Here is an 18,504-nt window from a genome sequence, read left to right as displayed (position 1 = left end):
CTATTTAAAATATGAACTGTGGGCATATTAGCACTATTTTTGCGTGTGTGATGATGATAAAAAGCTGGAGACAAAATACTTCCCCAACAAAGAGAAAGAATCAAAATATGGTATATAAACCCAACAAAATATCATCCTGTGAGGTATGAGGAATATGAAGAATTCAGAGAAAACATGGGAAGAATGGACTACAGGGATGGAAAACAGAGTCAAAATAGATACAGCTACATGATACTGGGACAGCAAAAATGTAGGTAAAGCCAACGTGGAGAGGAAACAAATTTCTAGTGAAATACAGTAGTCAAGATTTGTACTATCTCATCCATGTTAAAGGGCACATCCTTAATTCCAGCACCTTCTGTCTGTTGATTATTTCCTACTTATCCTGTATATATCTTGTCTGTACATAACTGCATATTGTCTCCTCTATTGAACTGTGAGCTCCTTGAGGGCAGGGGCTGTCTTTTGCCTTTCTTTGTATCCCCAGTGCTTAACAAAATGCTGGGTTAAGTGCTTAACAGATGTTTATTGATTGACTTTGCTGGCAAAAAAATACTTTTTAAAGAAGGGTTTGTTGGATTTTTTTTGAATGTTTGTTGGGAAGTATTTTTGATGCCAATCATTTTTTTATGCTTTATTTTCTTCCTTCTTCTTTCTTTCCTTCCTTCCTTCTTTCTTTCCTTCCTTCTTTCCTTCCTTTCTTCCTTTTTTCCTTTCTTTCCTTTCATCTTTCCTTGCTTCCTTTCCTTCCTTCCCCTCTCCTCTGCAAATGTAGTTGATCTATTTTCTTCCTTGTGTCTCCATGAATATTTTCCTCAAAGGAGTAAAGCCTCCCTACCCAGTCCTGTTTCATCCTGGTGTTCTAAGTCAGTTAACTAAAGACCTTTTTGATGGCACATCTGTATCAGTGAATTTTTCCTCCTTGATGAGATTGGTAGGGGATTTTCCCAAAGGTGCCTGCAAAATTGTTGATGAGAGCTCGATGGTAGGAAGCAGTGAACGGGAGAGTGTTAAGCTGTAACAAATGAAGAGAGCATGTGTGGCATGTTGGAGATATGACCTCTATTCAGGATGTGATACATTTTCCTACCCTTTGACTGGCTGATCATACACTTCTTGGGATCATGTCCCACACACACATTTTGGAGACCAGTGGTCTAAAGACTTTTCATCACTGCACGTACAGCCAGCTAATTGTACCCAGGGAAACAGGAAAATGCAATATATTTTGGTCTTCTGGAAAAGAGGGCTGAATTTTAGGTTTTAACAAGACTTTCTAAAGTGAATATAAGGTCTCAACAAATAATAATGTTTCACAACCCTCAGGAATTCTTCCTCTCCCTGCTCCTGATTTTTGTATTCCTAGGGGCCTAGAGGAATGAAAGTGATAGCTTATAATTAGCTCAGTTGTGTTAGAAGCATGACAAACACTGCAGGGCCAGCCCAGATGACATCAGAGCCATGCTCATGTCTTCCTTGTTAATATTCCAGCTCCATTCCAGCATGACAAACGACATTTTTCCCCTCCATACTGCAGAAATCTAGCAGTGCTCTGTACAGTTATAGCACATGAAGCAATGCTGAGGTGACATGCAGATTAATATTGCATGTTAAACATCCGTCTAGGTCATGCAACAGCCAACGAAAGACAAAAGCAACAACTATAAAAAAAAAAGACAAGAAAAACCCAAACCAAAAAAACCAGTTTCTTTTTCTTGAGAAAAACAGAAAGCCCAGATGGGTGATGTTACGTTCCAATGTGACTTGACATCAAGTTCAGTGATTTGCTTTGCTATGTAAACATGATTAAGTAGAAAATACTCATTGTTATGGTTTCACCCAAAATCTTCACCCAGCTTGCCCAGCTTGGTTTCAAAATGGTCCAGGATATAATATTTCTTTGGCTTGGTTCTCCCCTAAACTCTGCTGCCAGGCTTTGTCAGTTGTACAATGACTGAAGCAGAGGAGGACAAGGGAAGAAAAGTTAATTTCATATTGTACAAGCTACTGTTTTGAGGTTTCAAATTTATCTTGCATGCAATTTTAAAACATTAAATGTGTGTGCATGTGTAAATACATGTTTGTGTGCGTGTGTGTGTGTGTGTGTGTGTGTGTGTGTACTGGGGAAAAGATGAAAGTGAGTCAATCTGATCACCCCCTCCCCCATTTCTGATTGAATTTACTGTCTGTCAAAGGCTATCAATCATAATGATGCCATAGTTGAGAAAAGTTGCTTTTAGACCTCATGGTTTATTGTGTCAGGATGTAGCATGTCCCTAAATGAGGCCTAGATCAAATGCTTCTATCAGATCATCATCTCACAATGTTCCCACTGGGAACCTATAACTTGGGAATCTGTATGCAGGATGTAACTTCCCATGGTAAATACTGACCTAATCTTCATTAGAATTAGTTATACATATTTAAAAATAGATATCCTAAGTGCACTTAGGCTCATTTTGGAATGCCTACTGAGTAGCCATGAGGTACTTATAGATTGAAAAGGCCATTAATGGCATAACACATTAGTAACTGTTTGCCCTTTTAAAGCTTGGGTGCCAAAGCCTTATCCCTGTCCACCCACAGCTACAGAATCCCTGACAGATGGAGAACTTGTATTTTTTTTCTATTCTACTATAAAATGTTTAAACTAGTTAAAATTTTGCACATATCTGAATTGTTCTAAGACCAGGCTTGTGTTATTGGCTTTTCCTCTGGAAACACTGGTTTTATGCTCATAAGAACCCCCCTAAATGGTTTAGTCTTAAGGTCACTGCAGGATGACAGAGACTTACTGGGAAGTGTAGTGATCATCTCATTTCCCAGTTCTCGAATCACTCTCAAAGCAAATATTTCACCTTCTAAAATCTGCCCTCTGCCACTGCATCCCTTACCCTGAGCCCTAATGATTCCTTCTCCAATGTCTCGAGATAGAGTCTACACTCCCAAGGCTGAGACCCTTATCTCCCTTGCCTTTATTTGAATGGGTGCATGTCTAATAGAATTGGTGACCAATATCATATTATACTGCCCTGTAATTCAGAGAATCACAGATTCAAATAAAAGAGCTGGCAGGACCCTTAGAGATAACGTATTTCAACCTCATAATTTTATAGATGAGGAAATGAAGACTTAGAAAGGTAAAATTATTTGCTTAGTCAAAACTACACAGATTATTAGTGTCAAAACTGGAATCTCGTCTCCTGCCTCCTAGTCCAGGAATATTTCCACTGTTCCACTATGTTCATAACATAGAAAATTTCAGAATCCAGAGAATCATAGACTCATTCATTGTTCGAGCTGGAAAAGAACTTGGAAAGCAATTATCTTGTTATGATTTGGAAGGGATTCCAGACATCCCTTCCTCAGGATTCCAGAGGTCCCTTCCTCAGGGTTGGAAGCTACTCCCAGAGCTCCCTTCCAGTACAACCTATTTCTGATGAAGAGGCTGCCTTCCAACATTTCCATGAAGTGATCATCTAGCCTTCCTTTGACTTCTCCAATGAGAGAGAAAGCCTATCATCTCTTGGGGCAGCCTATTCCAAATTTGAAATCTAATTGTTATGAAGTTTAGCCTAAAACCCTCATCCCAAAGATGAGGAAACCAAAGCCCAAGGTTCTTAAGAGACATACTGAAGGACACACAGCACAATATATACTCCAGCCTGGAAATTTCTAAGCTTTCCAGCTTTGTCAATTCTGTTCACTTCAAACTAAAGACACTGATTTTACTTAGAATGAGGGATACTTGTATTTTGTCAATATTTTACTAGACACAATTATTACTTCAATCAATACCACTTTGATTTAAAATCCCAGTTTTTAAAAAAAATGACTTTAACTGCACAGAGTAAGTATAGGTGCATTAGGAATTGAGCTCTGGACCTTTCTTGCAAGTAACTAGCTGAAGTCTAGTTATTTAAGCTCAGGATTACAGCCCTGGGTCGATAACAACAACAACAACAACAAAAAAAAAGCCACATATCAAGTACAAAGTAAGAGTGAATAATGCAGAAATGGAGGTCAGGCTATTAGTTCTGAGTAAGGAATACAGAGTAGGGAGTCAAAAGGATGAAGGAGTATCAAGGGTTCAGACCACAAATCAGTCAGAGTCTGCTGATCTCTAGCACAGAGAAATTCCACATTGCACACATTGTCAGTCACAGCCCCGCCTCTAAAGTTAACCAACCCACTCTTTTGTTGTTGCTGTTCCTCCTTCCTTCTCTGAAGAGGACCAATGACATCTTAAGGCTGATGTCTTGACTTGCACAGACTGGATTTAAGTGAGGCAGCGTGGCTTGAAGTCATCAGCCTCATTTTCTCCTCTACAGTCATCAAAGTCCAGTGGCAAGTCAGAAGTCAAGACAAAAGGTGATAGCCTGGGATACAATTTGTTAGCTTCTAACACTGCACAAAGAATGACACATGAAATAAAATGTGTGTCATAAGAACGGAAAAGGACAGGACATTGGCCCACTAGCTGTTTTCTTTTTTTCCTTCTTTGTCTTCATCTTTCTTCTTCATTTTTTTAGAGGCAATCAAGGTTAAGTGACCTAACCAGGATCACACAGCTAGTAAGCATCTGAGGCAAAATTCGAACTCCTGATTCCAGGACTGGTGCTCTATCCACTGCTGTGCCACCAAGCTGCACCTTAGTTGTTTTTCCAAATAAACTATAAAGAGAAAGTATTGATGCAAATTTTTCTCAAATTTCTTTTCTGGATGTGTCATTCACATTGAAAGCCTTGAATCAATCAGTCAACACACATGAAGTAAATAATATTAAATAAATATTAATGTATTTAATTAATAAGTAATATTAATAATAATATAAGTAATAGTAAATAAAATAAGTAATATTAAAAAATTAAATGTGCATATGATGAGGTAGAAGGGGTGGAGGGGAATAAGCACATATAAAATGCATACTTTAAATATTAAGCACTTATTATGAGCCCAGGCACTATGCTAAGTCGTAGTGATATAAAGAATGTCAAAAATAGCCCCGGTCTTCATATTCTAAGGGAGGAGATAACAGGTAAACACTGTAACTAGATACTGGCAAGATAGAGAAGATGGAAAATACTATGGGAGGGACAAGAGTTTGCAACTGGAGGGTCTGGGAAAGGCCTATGGCAGGATATAGGACTTGGGCTGAACCTTGGAGGAAGCCAGGATAGCTCAGAGTTTGAGGTAAAGGCACAGAACATCCCAGGCATGGACGACAGCTGGAGCAAAAACACAAAGAAAGGGGATTCAGTGTCCTGTCCAGGGAATTGCAAGTAGGCAATTATAACTGCATCACACAGTGCATGGAGAGAAGTGTCAGATTCAAAAGACAGAAAGGGACATAGTAGGGTAAATGGTAAACATGGAGGGGAAAGGGAGCGAGCATTTATTAAGCACCTACTATGTGCCAAGCACTGAGCTATTTGCTTTACAAAGACTATCTTTGATTCTCACAAGGACCCTGGGAGGTAGGTGATCTTAATTTTCCCATTTTACAGTCAACTAAGCTGAGGAGGACAGAAGTGAAGTGACTTGAAACTAGATTTGATCTCAGGTCTTCCTGACTCCAGGTCCAGCACTCTAGCCACTGCAACATTCAGCTGCCTCCTCAATAGAGGACTTTATATTTATTCCAAGATACTAGACCTCACTGAGGAAATGGGCAGGAGGGGGAGAGAGTATCACATGGTTAAAGCTCTGCTTTAGAAAACTAATATTTAAATAAATGCTGGGATGACATTTCCCAGAATCCTTCCCCGCATGACCACCACCTCTAAAGAAAAAAACCTTTTGGGGGGTTATTATTTTCCTGATCCTTTTCTTTTCGTATTTAGTAGGCGTTGAATGGCTACAATCATCCATCTTTGGAGATTTTTTTTTCCTTGTACTCATCACTTATACCTAGATTTCAGAAAGCCTTCTGCAGGAAACAGAAGACTTAAGTAACAGAAGGAGGCAGAAGTTTAATTTTGCCAGCAACAAAGAACCCAGTCCTGAGCATTGTGCCAGGACCACACAAGCGGATATTACATGACAAACTTAGGCTTGTAATTCTTTCTCCAAATAGAAGCTACTCAGATTTTTTTTTAATTGAAGCTAGAGAAAGATTAGGAGTGGCCCAAAGCAAAATTATTATTCTTCAGATGCGACCAATTGGTAAAAACCCCAGCAGGCACTTAACTACCGCCCACAGTCACCTTACCACCATACAAAGCTTTGCAGGGGAAAACCTTGCATTCACAAGCATAGACACAAAGTTTATGAGAACTCAAACAAATTAGATATGATACTAAAGTACTTTTATGGTTCTTTCAAAATATTTATGCCCTTTCAATGCTTAACACAGCTCCTCACACAAATGAGGGGATTTTACTAGAAGGAATAAACCAAAGGTCACCTCCAACTCTGAATATATGATCTGAAGAACCCAGTAAAGAATGAATGAACTGCCTTGACAGAGGTTATTCTTGCAAAGAGATTCTTTCTTTGCCTTTTTTGGTGTCATGGATCCCTTTGGGAGTCTGGTGAAACATATGGTTCTCTTCTCAGATTAATGCTTATGATTCATAAATTAAAGTAGACAGAATTATAAAGGAAACCAATTATACTAAGATACAATTAGCAAAATATTTCTTTAAGAAGTTCCCAGACCTCAGATAAAGAAGTGCCCCCATCATGACTCCATATCTAGTCCTCTTTGCACTGTACCCTATTGTCTCCTCACCATGACCTAATGTGCGCATGGGTTCAACACTAGTAACAAATGGTCTCTTATGTGGAAATACATAATTTGTCTCTGGTTTTTGTAACTTTCATGAGACTATAAGTTTCACGGGAGACATGACTTTCTGCTCTAATTCCCCAGACCTCTGTGCAAAGAATTGTACTTGCAGATTCCTGATAGATTGTATCTTGGGGAAGTGTGATGACATCTAGTGATCAGTTAGGAAAACACAACTGTATATTATCTTCTGGCCTGGCTCTTTGCAGGGTCCAGAATGCAATGGGCCACAGTGATAGACTGAACCATACCAATTACAGTCCACGCTAATCTAAAAGAAAATATTACTATTCTTCCGGGTCAGGGACTTCATAAAACGGGATGATACCAGAAAACAACATTGGTGAAATTCCCAGTTTCCTGGGGTCCAGTTCTTAACCAGCCAACATCTCAACTTATTTTGCTGTCTGAAAGAAAAGCATGTGTACCCAAAGAAAGGTAATGTAATGTTTATATTCAAAGGCACATTTCAATTTAACTGAAGAAATGGCTAACATCCAAAGTTAATGCAATCTAAAAAAAATTCTAAGACACATTCTTGTTCATTAAATTCCTTTTTAAATGATACATTTAACATTGCATTTTTAATGATAAAAAAACAGAAATAATCATGAGCGTGTTGTTTTATAAATACAGATCTATTTTTCAAAGTATTCATCTAACAAATAATGATAAAAGCACTACAATAATAAAAGCATTTTAAAATAAAAAATTAAAGGAACTCTACTTTCCCAGATAAAACATGTAGTTCTAGTTCTAATTAAACAAGGAGGTTGCACAGGTAGCAGTTATGTATCTAGAATGCTTCCTCTCCATCTGATTTAGATGGTCTTCCTTCTTTTCTGTGGACTTTGAGAATGTGCTTATGCTTCCCCATGATTCACATCTCCTTCTACAAATTTGTTGCCAAGGATTGGGGCTGAAGTGGGAGCTATAGCTATCTATCTATTGATTGATATAGGTAATTGTATAGCTTTAGCTATATCCCTTCCCCTCATCTTCCATGAGCATTCTCTCTGCCAAAAGTACCCTACATCTCTGTTCTTCGTCACACTGAATTCTGGACTCTCTGCAGTCTTGGAAACACTTTGACCTCAGTTGCTTATCCCTCCCCCTACATTATACTACCAACAGGCAGTACAGTACAGTAAACTGCACACTTGTTTCAAATGGACAGGCATGCCTTTCTGTCTTTGATACTATTGGAGAAGGATTGTGAAAGCATCTACCACAATGCTCACCATGTGGAAGCCAGAGTCCCCTGAGGAACCTGTGCAACTGCAAAAGCTCTTCAAAGGAGGCTCAGGCTTCAAGAGGACAGGTGAGAATCTAAGGAGCCACCATAAGCAATGAGGCACACTCAGAGATTATGTGACAATGAGGGATCCAGATACCAAGAATTCTAGGGGGTGTGGTTTTGTTAAATGTGGCACAGTGGAAGAGGTAGACACCACCATGAATGAAAGACTTCACAAAGCGGATGGCAGAATTGAATCAAAGAGAGCTATTTCTAGAGAGGACTCCTCTCAAAGACCTGGTGACTTTCAGAGATTTAACTGTGAAAAAAATCTTTGTGGATGGCACTAAGGAAGAGGAACATCACTCAAAAGACTACTTTGAACATTAAGGGAAGTTTGAAGTGATTGAAATCATGACTGACCAAGGCAGCAGCAAAGAGAAGGGCTTTGTTTTTGTTATTTTTGATGACCATGACGCTGTGGTAAGATTGTCATTTGAAAAATACCATACTGTGAATGGCCACAGTTGTGAAGTAAGGAGAGCCTTGTCTAAGCAAGAAAAGTAAAATGTTTCATCTAGTCACAAAAGCAGAAGGGGTTCTGGAAGCTTTGGTGATTGTCATGTAGGTGGCTTTGGTGGACGTAATAACTTGGGCCATTGTGAAAACTTCAGTGGTTGAAAAGGCAGGTGACTTGTCCAAAGTTATGCAGGTACTAAATGGCAGCGTCAGATTTTAAGCTCTGCTACTTTAATAAACCATTGCTCTGTCCACAGTACCCTACTGTCTACCTTGTTTGAAGCATGGCTCTGCTACTAGTTAGATATGTGATCTATAGGAAAGTAATTTCCCATACTGAGGCCTCAGTCTCTTCACCCTTAAAATGAGGGGGTTAGGCTACATGATGTCTAAGTTTGCTTCCATGAATCTGTAATAGTACCTAGCATAGTTCTAGGTTTATACAAAGTGGGGCTAGGATGCTGTAAATGTGTGAGGGGGTGGTAAGATCTGAAAGAGGAGGCCTGGAGATTGGGGACTTCCTGAATAAGGTCGAACAAAAGAGGTTCTTGGTGATTTTGGAGAAAGAAAAAGAGAACGGGTCTGGAAAGTGAAGACCACTGAGGGAGGGATGTTCTTGAAGGAGGGTGTCTTTGGAAGGCAGGGAAGCTGATTCATACTCACCATTTAACTGAACTGAATTGCAAGCAGGTATATTTCCCAAGGAGGTCAAGGATAAAACGAAAGGCCCTGTATACACCACTCCATTAATCAACAAGCATTTAATAAGTGCCTACTACATCCCAGGAACTGTGCCAAGAACTTGGGACTGTTTCAGTGACATTTTTTTTTCAAAAAACTTAAAACTAAATAGCTGCTCAGTAATTGAGAAATGATTAAACAAATTGTGGTACATGGATGTAATGGGATATTATTTTGGTTAGGGAACAATGAATATGAAGAATTCAGAGAATCATGGGAAGATGTATGAACTGATGTAGAGTGAAGCAATCTACCAAAAAGTTCCAAATACAATAGCTATAACAACAACAAAACCCTGAATGCTATGTAATTATAATGATCACCTGGGACCCAAATGAGAGATGAAATGATTTCCCTCACTCCTTTCACTGAAGAGGTGGTGTGCTAAGGGTGTGGAATATTGCATATATAGTAGATTTGTCTGTGCAGGTTAATTTTACTTAACTCTTTTTTCCCCACTCTTTTTTTGTTCTGATTCCAAGGGACAGCTTTCCAGGTGGGGATAAGAAAAAGGATATATTGGAAAATGAAGGTGATGTAAAAACAAAGGACATTATTTTTTTTAAAAAATGAATTGCAAGAAAAAAAAGAAAATTTCAGTGGTCATGGTCGTTTGGGGAGCAGCCATGGTGGTGGAGTATATGGCAGAAGTAGAGGTAACTACAATGGATTTGCCAGTGATGGAAGCAACTTTGGAGGGGACAGAAGCTGTAATGGCCCTGGCAACTACAACAATCAGTCTTCAAACTTTGTTTTCATGAAGGGAGGGAACCACGGAGTCAGGAGCTTTGTTCTTTGTGCTGGGATCCAATATTTTACTAAACCACATAACCAAAGTGTCTATGATAGTTCCAGTAGTATCAGTAGCTATGGCAGTAGCAGAAGATTTTAATTACCACAAGGAAACAAAACTTAGCAGGAAAGGAGAGCCAGATAAGTGACAGGCAAGATGCAGGTTACAACAGATTTATTGGCTCAGCCAAGCCCAGTGGTAGCAAGACTAGATGCTACAAGAAGATATGGTTTTAGTTGCGTGTCCAATTCATTGATCTGACTTTTCACTATTTTCTTCAGGTAGGAATTTAGAGAAATTAAGCTTCTCCTAAATACTGCTTTGGCTGCATCACATAAATTTTGGTAAGTTGTCTCATTGTCGTCATTCTCTTTAATAAATTGTTCTTTAACACATTTATCCTTTAGGGTTAGATTATTTAGTTTCCAACTAATTTTTAATCTATCTTTCCACTGCCCCTTGTTGAATGTAATTTTTACTGCATTGTGATCCAAAAAGAATAATATTTTTTTCCTTTCTACATTTGAGTTTGAGGTTTTTATGCTCTAATACACGGTCAACTTTTGTATAGATGCTATGTGCTGCTGAGAAAAAGGTATATTCCTTTCTGTTCCCATTCAGTTTTCTCTAAAAGTTGGTCATATCTAACTTTTATAAAATTCTATTCAACTCCTTAGTTTCTTTGCTTATTTTTTGGTTGGATTTATCAAGTTCTGAGAGGGGACAGTTGAGGTCCCCCACTAGTATCATTTTCTGTCTCTTTCCTCCTATAACTTACTTAAATTCTTTAAGAATTTGGATGCTATACATTTGATGAATATATATTTGTATTAATAATCATCATCTATGGTACCTTTCAGAAAGATGTAGTTTCCTTCCTTATTTCTTTTAATTAGGTCTATTTTTGCTTTTGCTTTGTCTGAGATCAGAATTGCTACTGCTGCTTTGTTACTTCTGCTGAAACATAATAGATTCTGCTCCAGCCCCTTACCTTTACTCTGTGTGTGTCACTCTGCTTCTAGTGTGTTTCTTGTAAACAACATATTGTAGGATTCTGGGTTTTGATCCTCTCTGCTATCTGCTTCTATTTTATGGGAGTGTTCATCCCATTCACATTCAGAGTTATGATTAACTATGTCTTTTCCTCCATCCTATTCTTCCTCCTGTTTGTTCTCTCTCTCCCTCTACCTTTTCCCTTCTTGACAGTATTTTGCTTCTGTCTAGCACCTCCCCTGGTCTGTCCTCTCTTTTGTCAGTTCCCTCCCCCCCTTTTTACTTAATTTCCTCCCCCCTTACTTTCCTGTTGGGTAAGATAGATTTCTATATTCAACTGATTGTTTATATTATTCCCTCTTTGAGCCAATACTGATGAGAGTAAGATTCAAGTGATGCCCATCACCCACCCTCTCATCTTTCCCTCCAATGTAATAAGATTTTTGTGCCTTTTCATGTTCAATAATTTACCCCATTCTGCCTCTCCCTTCCTTCTTCACCCAGTATATTCCTCTTTCTCATACCTTAATTATTTTATGCCATTCCCTCAAATTTACCTTATACCTACACCTTCTATGTATATTCCTAGCTGTACTATTAGTGGTAGAATTTTTAAGAATTACAAGTATTCCCACGTAGGGCTGAGGGAAGTTACTGGTTTGGACATGCCTAGTTTAAGGTATCAGCAAGATATCTAGGTGATTTGTAGCAAAATTATGAAAGTAGATAAGATTGCCAGGTAGAATGTAGAGGAAGAAGAGAAAGACCAAGGACAGAACTTTAGGGTACTGCTAAATTAAGGCATCAGAAAGATGAAGCCAAAGAGAGCCGGATAAGAAAACATTAGAGAACAAACTTAGGTGACAGGTCAAAAGAAGAACTGGGAGACTGTGTCCTTGGAAGGGGCTAAAGGCTGGAGTATCAAGAAAGAATTAGTGGTCAACAGTGTCAAATGCCAAACTTGCAACTTTTTATTTCTTTAAATAACTTATTAAACCTATAGATGCCAGAATAATAGTCTATAGTGAGGGTCCTTAGGCATTTTTGTGTTGTGGACTCTTTTGGCAAGCTGATGAAGCCTGTGGACCCATTCTCAGAATCAGGTTTTTAATTGCATAAAATAAAATACATAGGATTGCAAAGGGAAACAGTTATATTGAAATATAATTATCAAAATATTAAAGAAAAAGCAAGTTCATGGATTCTAAGTTAAGAACCCTTGATCTAAAGAATGCTGTATATTGACTTCTTGTCTTTCCTTCCTAAATAAGAATTCTAACTAATTCTGGATTGCAGGCAGTAGTCATGCTAAAGATCTTTTTTTTTTAAATGAATATTTCCTGCTGTAATAAAAATGAAGAAACCAAAATGGCTTACATTATATCCTGTAATGTTTTAAACAGTATGAGTTTCACCACCCACAGCATTTTTTAGACATTAGTAGACAATAAATCTGCTAGCTTCCATACTCATAACACTAGTTGCTTCTGTGAAATATGCTTGTTATGAGGGTTACTTATTTAGAGCCTGCATAGAAGTGGATGTCATTATGGTAAGGGAGCAAAGTCACTTTAATGTCTAGGACATCCTCCTGGGCTTTCTGTTGAATCTGTAAAGCTGGTCTCATTGGCTTTGTGAATTTACAGAGATCAGTGCGTGATTTATCGGGGTTATAAATTTACTTGGGCTTATGTATTCATCAATATGAACAGTTTGCATTAATATCTTAGGGAAGGTTAGGAAGCCCACAAAGATTAAGGAAACAGCTATACTCACAATAAGACAAACATATTCTTCTAGTTTGTGAAGAGCAAAGAAATATCCAAGCAACCAGACTTGCAGCTGCTTCTGTTTTCCCTCATAAGGAAAAGATTACCAATTATGCAGAAGGTTTTAATTACTGTCACAAAAGGTACTAGGGTTTCTTTAATAAACCCACCCATATGGTTATGCACAGGACCCTGAAGAGTTACCTTGGAGATGAATTCTAGGTATAACCTTTATCTCTATGGTTTGAATTCAGGGAGGCCCCTAACAAAGCTTTTTGGAATATTTAATAGATTTTTTTTAAACTCTGTGATCTGGCCACATACACACAGAATTGGTCCTGGGAGCTGAGTCCAAAGGAGGCAATTTTCTCTCTTTGGCTTATTGTTTTCACCTGGAGTTGCTCTAGGAAAATCTATTATACTCATGATAAAAGTTTATGTCAGAATTTTCCCAAATGTGGATAATAAGGGTTTGTTAGCTCCCATATAAACACTCATGGTATTACATGCATATTGGGTATAGAATTAACCTTATTTCACCCTATTAGGAAGTGGCATCTGAGACTTGAAGGAAACTATGGATTTTAAGAGGCAGAGATGAGAATTCACCCAGGGCTGGATAGTAAAAAAGTATGGAGGTGGGAGACGGGATGCTAAATTCCAGGAAAATGGAAGTAGGCCTATTGTTTGGCTAGAACAGAGGCCATAAAGGGGCAGTGCTTGCTCCATGGGGCACTGATGCTTTGCTGACTGTAAAATTTGGCTGGATCCTGACTCCTAGATTCATGGGACTAACTCTCCCAAGACTGGAAACTTCACTGTCTCACCTGGATGACAACGAACTAAGTAGTTATCAAAATCACTGACAAGCAAATGAGGCATAGAGATCATAGTTAAAACTGATTAGACTTTCTGAATGCTGCCCAACAGCCAATTAAAGAGCACTTTCAACACCTGAATACGTAATCAGAACTAGTTACAGAATGTCTATGCACACACTTCCTTTATACACCATCATGATTCTCCTGCCATCTGAGGCACTCTAGGCATGCTCCAGACCCTCATGATATTCATTGAATGGGGGAAGGTTCATTTTGGGTTTGACAGTATATCCAGTAATAACAATATAATTTATTTCTGAAAATGCTCAACTGAGAACTTTGTACTTCATCCTAAAAGCAGCCGGGATCCAGTGAAGATTCTTGGGGAGGAAAATGACATGGACAGACCTGTGCTTTAGGATGATATTCTGGTAAGTGAATAGAGGGTCGATTGAACGAGGAAGCAAATAGGCTATTTAGATGGGCTCTAAGACTCAATGAATTCTTGCAAAGGTCCAAGAAAAAAAGAAATTATGAGGGCCACTGCAGAGAAAGGGATGGGGGCTGCTACCAAGGCTCAAGGCTTCTCTCTTTTATCCAAACAGGTCTTTGATCATTAAGAAAAAGGTCATGTTGGAAGGAATTCAAAGCCTTGTATTTAGTATATGAATACCCATGCAAATGTGTTTTACTGTCTGGTTTGGTTTTTTTTTTTTTTTTGTGTGTGTGTGTGTGTGTCTTAATGTTACTTAATTCCTAAGTCCAGACTGGTGTATTTCATTTTATTCAATAAATGTACTCCTGCAGAGTGGCATGTAAATCTAATTTTTGCTAATCAAAACTTTAAATGCACAAGAAGAGCTTGCCATTTAAAGGAATTTTACAGTGAATATTTTCATTAAGTAAAGAATGATGGTGGGAAGTGCAAAAACACTTCTAATTGATTAGGTTTTGTTCATATACAATAATGCCTTGATTAAATGGAACGCTATTTATTTGACCAATGAATTAAATAGATCAGAGATCATGGATTTAGGGCTGGAAAAGACCTTCAACAGGCCATCTAATTGATCGACTTCATTTTACTGATGTAGAAACTGAGGCTCAAGAAGAGTAAATGATTTACCATAAGTAAGCATCACAAGTGGGAGCTGACCCTAGGACCTAACTTGAGAGCCAGTACTCTTTCCATTATAACATGTCAACAACTTATATATCACACCCTGTATCTGACCTCTGGAGTGTCAGGACTTTATTTTAAAAACAGAAAAATAATTGGAATAAATACACATTCAGCTCAGTCACCCATAACTTCTATGCTATATAATCAAACATCATATTCAGAATAACTTGAGAAAACTCAGCATCTTCAGCCATCAAACAACAACAACAACAACACAGATTAATTTATGTTTGATAGGTGTTGTTCACTAAGTCAGGAAATACACTACTGCATTTCCTACTTCAGGGCTCCAGAGAGTTGTAATTTTGCTGGTAGAAAATGACAATTTCTCTACAACAAAGGACGTGGTCTTCACTACACATTGTGGATGAAAAATCCAGCACCTTGCAGCCAATCCAATTTCATGAGATTGGTCTGTGGGCACTACTCATAGTTCATTATTGGACCTGTACTTGAACTTTTCCAATTTGTTAAGGACTATTAGCGCCTGGGCTCTATTTGCATTACCTATGAGAGCACATGGATCACTTCCATGCCATGACAAGACATCAGAAACACCCTTTAATGGGAGCAGGGGGAGTAATACACATCAGAATTTTCAAAAATAAGATCTGAAACAAAACAGGGTAATCAGGGCTTGAACTTGGTCAATGAAGAGAAAAGGAGAGATTCGGTGTCCTAGGACTTTTTCTTTCCCCTGCTTTCATTTGGAGAGATCCTAGGTTGTTAAGAAAGAAGTCATATCACAGGTCATTCAGGACTTTGCATTTAATTGCAAGGCCATCCTATTTAAGCCCATCAAAAGAGGATCACAAATTTGAAAATGAACTTTATGAATGGGGAAATTGAGGCCCAGACAGCTTAAGTGACTTGCCAAAGGACAACAGCTAGTAAGAAACAGAAGCAGCATTTGAACCCAGGTCCTCTGACTCCAATTCCAACACTTTCTTCACCAAATGACTCTGCCTCTCATGGCTTAACCCTGAAGCAACTGAAAATCTAAACAATCAGAATCTATCAACTGATTAACAAACAAAAATCAATTAAACATTGACTATGTATTAAGCATTGGGAATACAAAGGCACAATTGAAACATTCTCTGCCCTCAGGAGCTTACATTCTTTCAAGGGGAAACACACACACACACACACACATATACATACATACATATGTACACAAAATAAATTCAAAGGATTGGTTGTGGGGAGGAGGAAACTAACAGATAAGCATCATAATTAATGAAGAAGAAATTTGGTATCTGGCTTTCAAAATTGAGGTACATATATAATCTATAAAGGCACAATATTAGCACCACCTGCCCCTCAAAACAACAACAATAACAACAACAACAAACTAATGTTTTGTTGGGCCATATTAAAAACCCTTTACTTAGTACCATAGGGATGGAGAAAATGGAATTCAATTTACGTGGAGCACTTTGAATGTTTTTCAAGAATTCATTATACTAATTCAAACTATTATTATAATTGTTGGCATCTAAACACATTTCTGAAAGCAAACATTCAACCTTATCCCCAGCCCTGTAATGATGTAGTGTCAATTAAAAAGGTCAATATTCCCATATTGGCTAGCTCTGGTAAAAAATACTCAAGAGGCCTTTTCCTGCTTTGGCAAGAGTTTTGGAAACATTACTAGAAAGATGTTTACAAAATCTATAAGCATCTGCTGTTTATTCTAAATGTACCTGGGTGGTCTTCTCAGCCACAAAAAAAAAAAAATTAGAAGCAGAACTGTATAAGACAATATGAATATGTAATCAATCACTGCAAAGAGTCATGCAGATTTGCCATAAATTCTTAATGTTACTTTTCAAATTGGAAAATATTCAATTTTCAATCCTCTTTCTCTAATTTAGACAAAGATAAGTCATAAAATTGATACGAATGCAAGATTCTTCCAGAAAGTCGGAGATCCATGCTGTTACTTACAAAACCTTCATCCCTCTCAAAAAACTATAGTTTTCCAGTAATTTCTCCAGTAAATGTAATTGGCTACATGACATCCATAATGTCTGCAATTACAGAAAATGACACATAGAGTTGAGAAAAAGCTTCACAAATTCAAGTCCCTTGGAAGCCTCAACAGTTATAATCTTCAGTAATTAGACTAAATGACTTGTCAGTACAAAAATAAATGACAAAAGGGTAAGTTTGAACATTGTGCACATTGGTCAGAGGAGAAATTAGGTCCTATTGGAAAAAAAAAAGGATTAGGCTTTAAATCACTTGGATGATTTGGAGCAGAATTTGAACATTGCTTATGCTGTTGCTCATCTTCCTTCCTACTTGGATTGAGCAGGACACTACGTTTTAGATATTATTCTCTTAGAACATCAAATGCATAAAGAACTGTCAGGTGCAAAATGAAGGCAGAAGGAAGCCATATGATTACCATCCTTGTGATTCTGGCTTCCCTGATTGTTTGAACAAATGGTGGGAAGGGTAAGGAGTGTTTACCAAAAGTAGCTGGACCTCATTAAGTGGATAACAGTTATTATGACTCATTACCATAAGTCATACTAAGAGGAAGCACAGTGTAGTGGCTAGAATGCATTCTCATGGTCAGAATGGCCTAGATTCAAGACTAGCTTCTGACATATATTGGCTGTGTGACCCTTGGTGTCTCTGCAGGCAGCTCTCTGAGACTATATGTGATAGATTTATCTAGGTAGAAGGAATTTTCTCAGTAGAATTTCCTGACATCAATGAAATTAATGCTCAGGGTGTACCATTCCCAACAACTAAATCATCATAGCAATAGCCTAAGGAGAAACACTTTGGAAGGACAACAAATCAAGTATCAGGGTATGGATGGGGTTCAAACCTCACCTCAATCAGTCAATAGCAGAGATAACACTACTAAGGAATTTTCCTATAATCACAAAATGTATATACCAAGTCCTTAATTAATCAGAAAGGATCATAGAATTGTATATGAGCCCTCAAAAACACAGGATGAGGCCACCAGACCCAAGAATAATGACCTTACTGTAATATGAGGCCATTACAATCAAGCATTTATTAAGCATCTACTGTATGTCAGGCACTATACTAAGCAATAAGGAAACAAAAAAGAACAAACAAAAAAATTCCTCTTCCTTAGTAGGTCATTGACTAATGGGGAGATAACATGCAAACCAGTTTGTGAACATATAAATATATATATATGCATATATACATATGCATATGCATACATAAAATATATGTATGCAGGCCTTTTGTATATTATAAAATATATAATAAGTTAAAATAATTGAGAATAGTATCAGAAGGAAGGCACTAAGCTTAAGAGAGCCTAAGAAAGGTTTCATACAGAAGGTTGGCCTTTGTTTGGAACTTGACTGAAGCCAGGGAAGTTAAGAGGTAAAAGAAGAGGAGAGAGAGAGTCCCAGGTATGAAGGACAGCCACTGAAAATGCTGAGATGTAAGATGGAGTGTCCTTGTGTGAGGAATAGCCAGGAGGCCAGAGTCACTGGATTATGGAGGGGAGTAAGGTATAAGGAGACTGGAATGGTAGTAAAAGGCTAGGTTATGAAGGGCTTTAAAAGCCAAACAGGGTTTTTATATTTTATCCAGGAGTTAAGAGGGAGCACACACACACACACACACACACACACACACACACACACACACACAC

At 38.0% G+C, this 18,504-nt stretch overlaps 1 protein-coding gene and 1 pseudogene across 6 annotated transcripts in view; one reads left to right on the top strand and one right to left on the bottom strand.

Annotated features, from left to right (window-relative positions):
• Positions 1-18,504, bottom strand: part of PDE4D (phosphodiesterase 4D) — a 1,859,629-nt gene that overhangs the window by 759,631 nt on the left and 1,081,494 nt on the right. The gene's annotated exons all lie outside the window — the stretch shown is intronic.
• Positions 8,033-10,179, top strand: LOC114044250 (annotated as a pseudogene).

This window comes from Vombatus ursinus, unplaced genomic scaffold (assembly GCF_900497805.2).
Source record: "Vombatus ursinus unplaced genomic scaffold, bare-nosed wombat genome assembly UNPS02014772.1, whole genome shotgun sequence".
Classification (NCBI taxonomy): Eukaryota; Metazoa; Chordata; class Mammalia; order Diprotodontia; family Vombatidae; genus Vombatus; species Vombatus ursinus.
The sequence above is the reverse complement of the archived record's forward strand: the minus strand, read 5'-3'. Positions and strand labels throughout refer to the sequence as shown.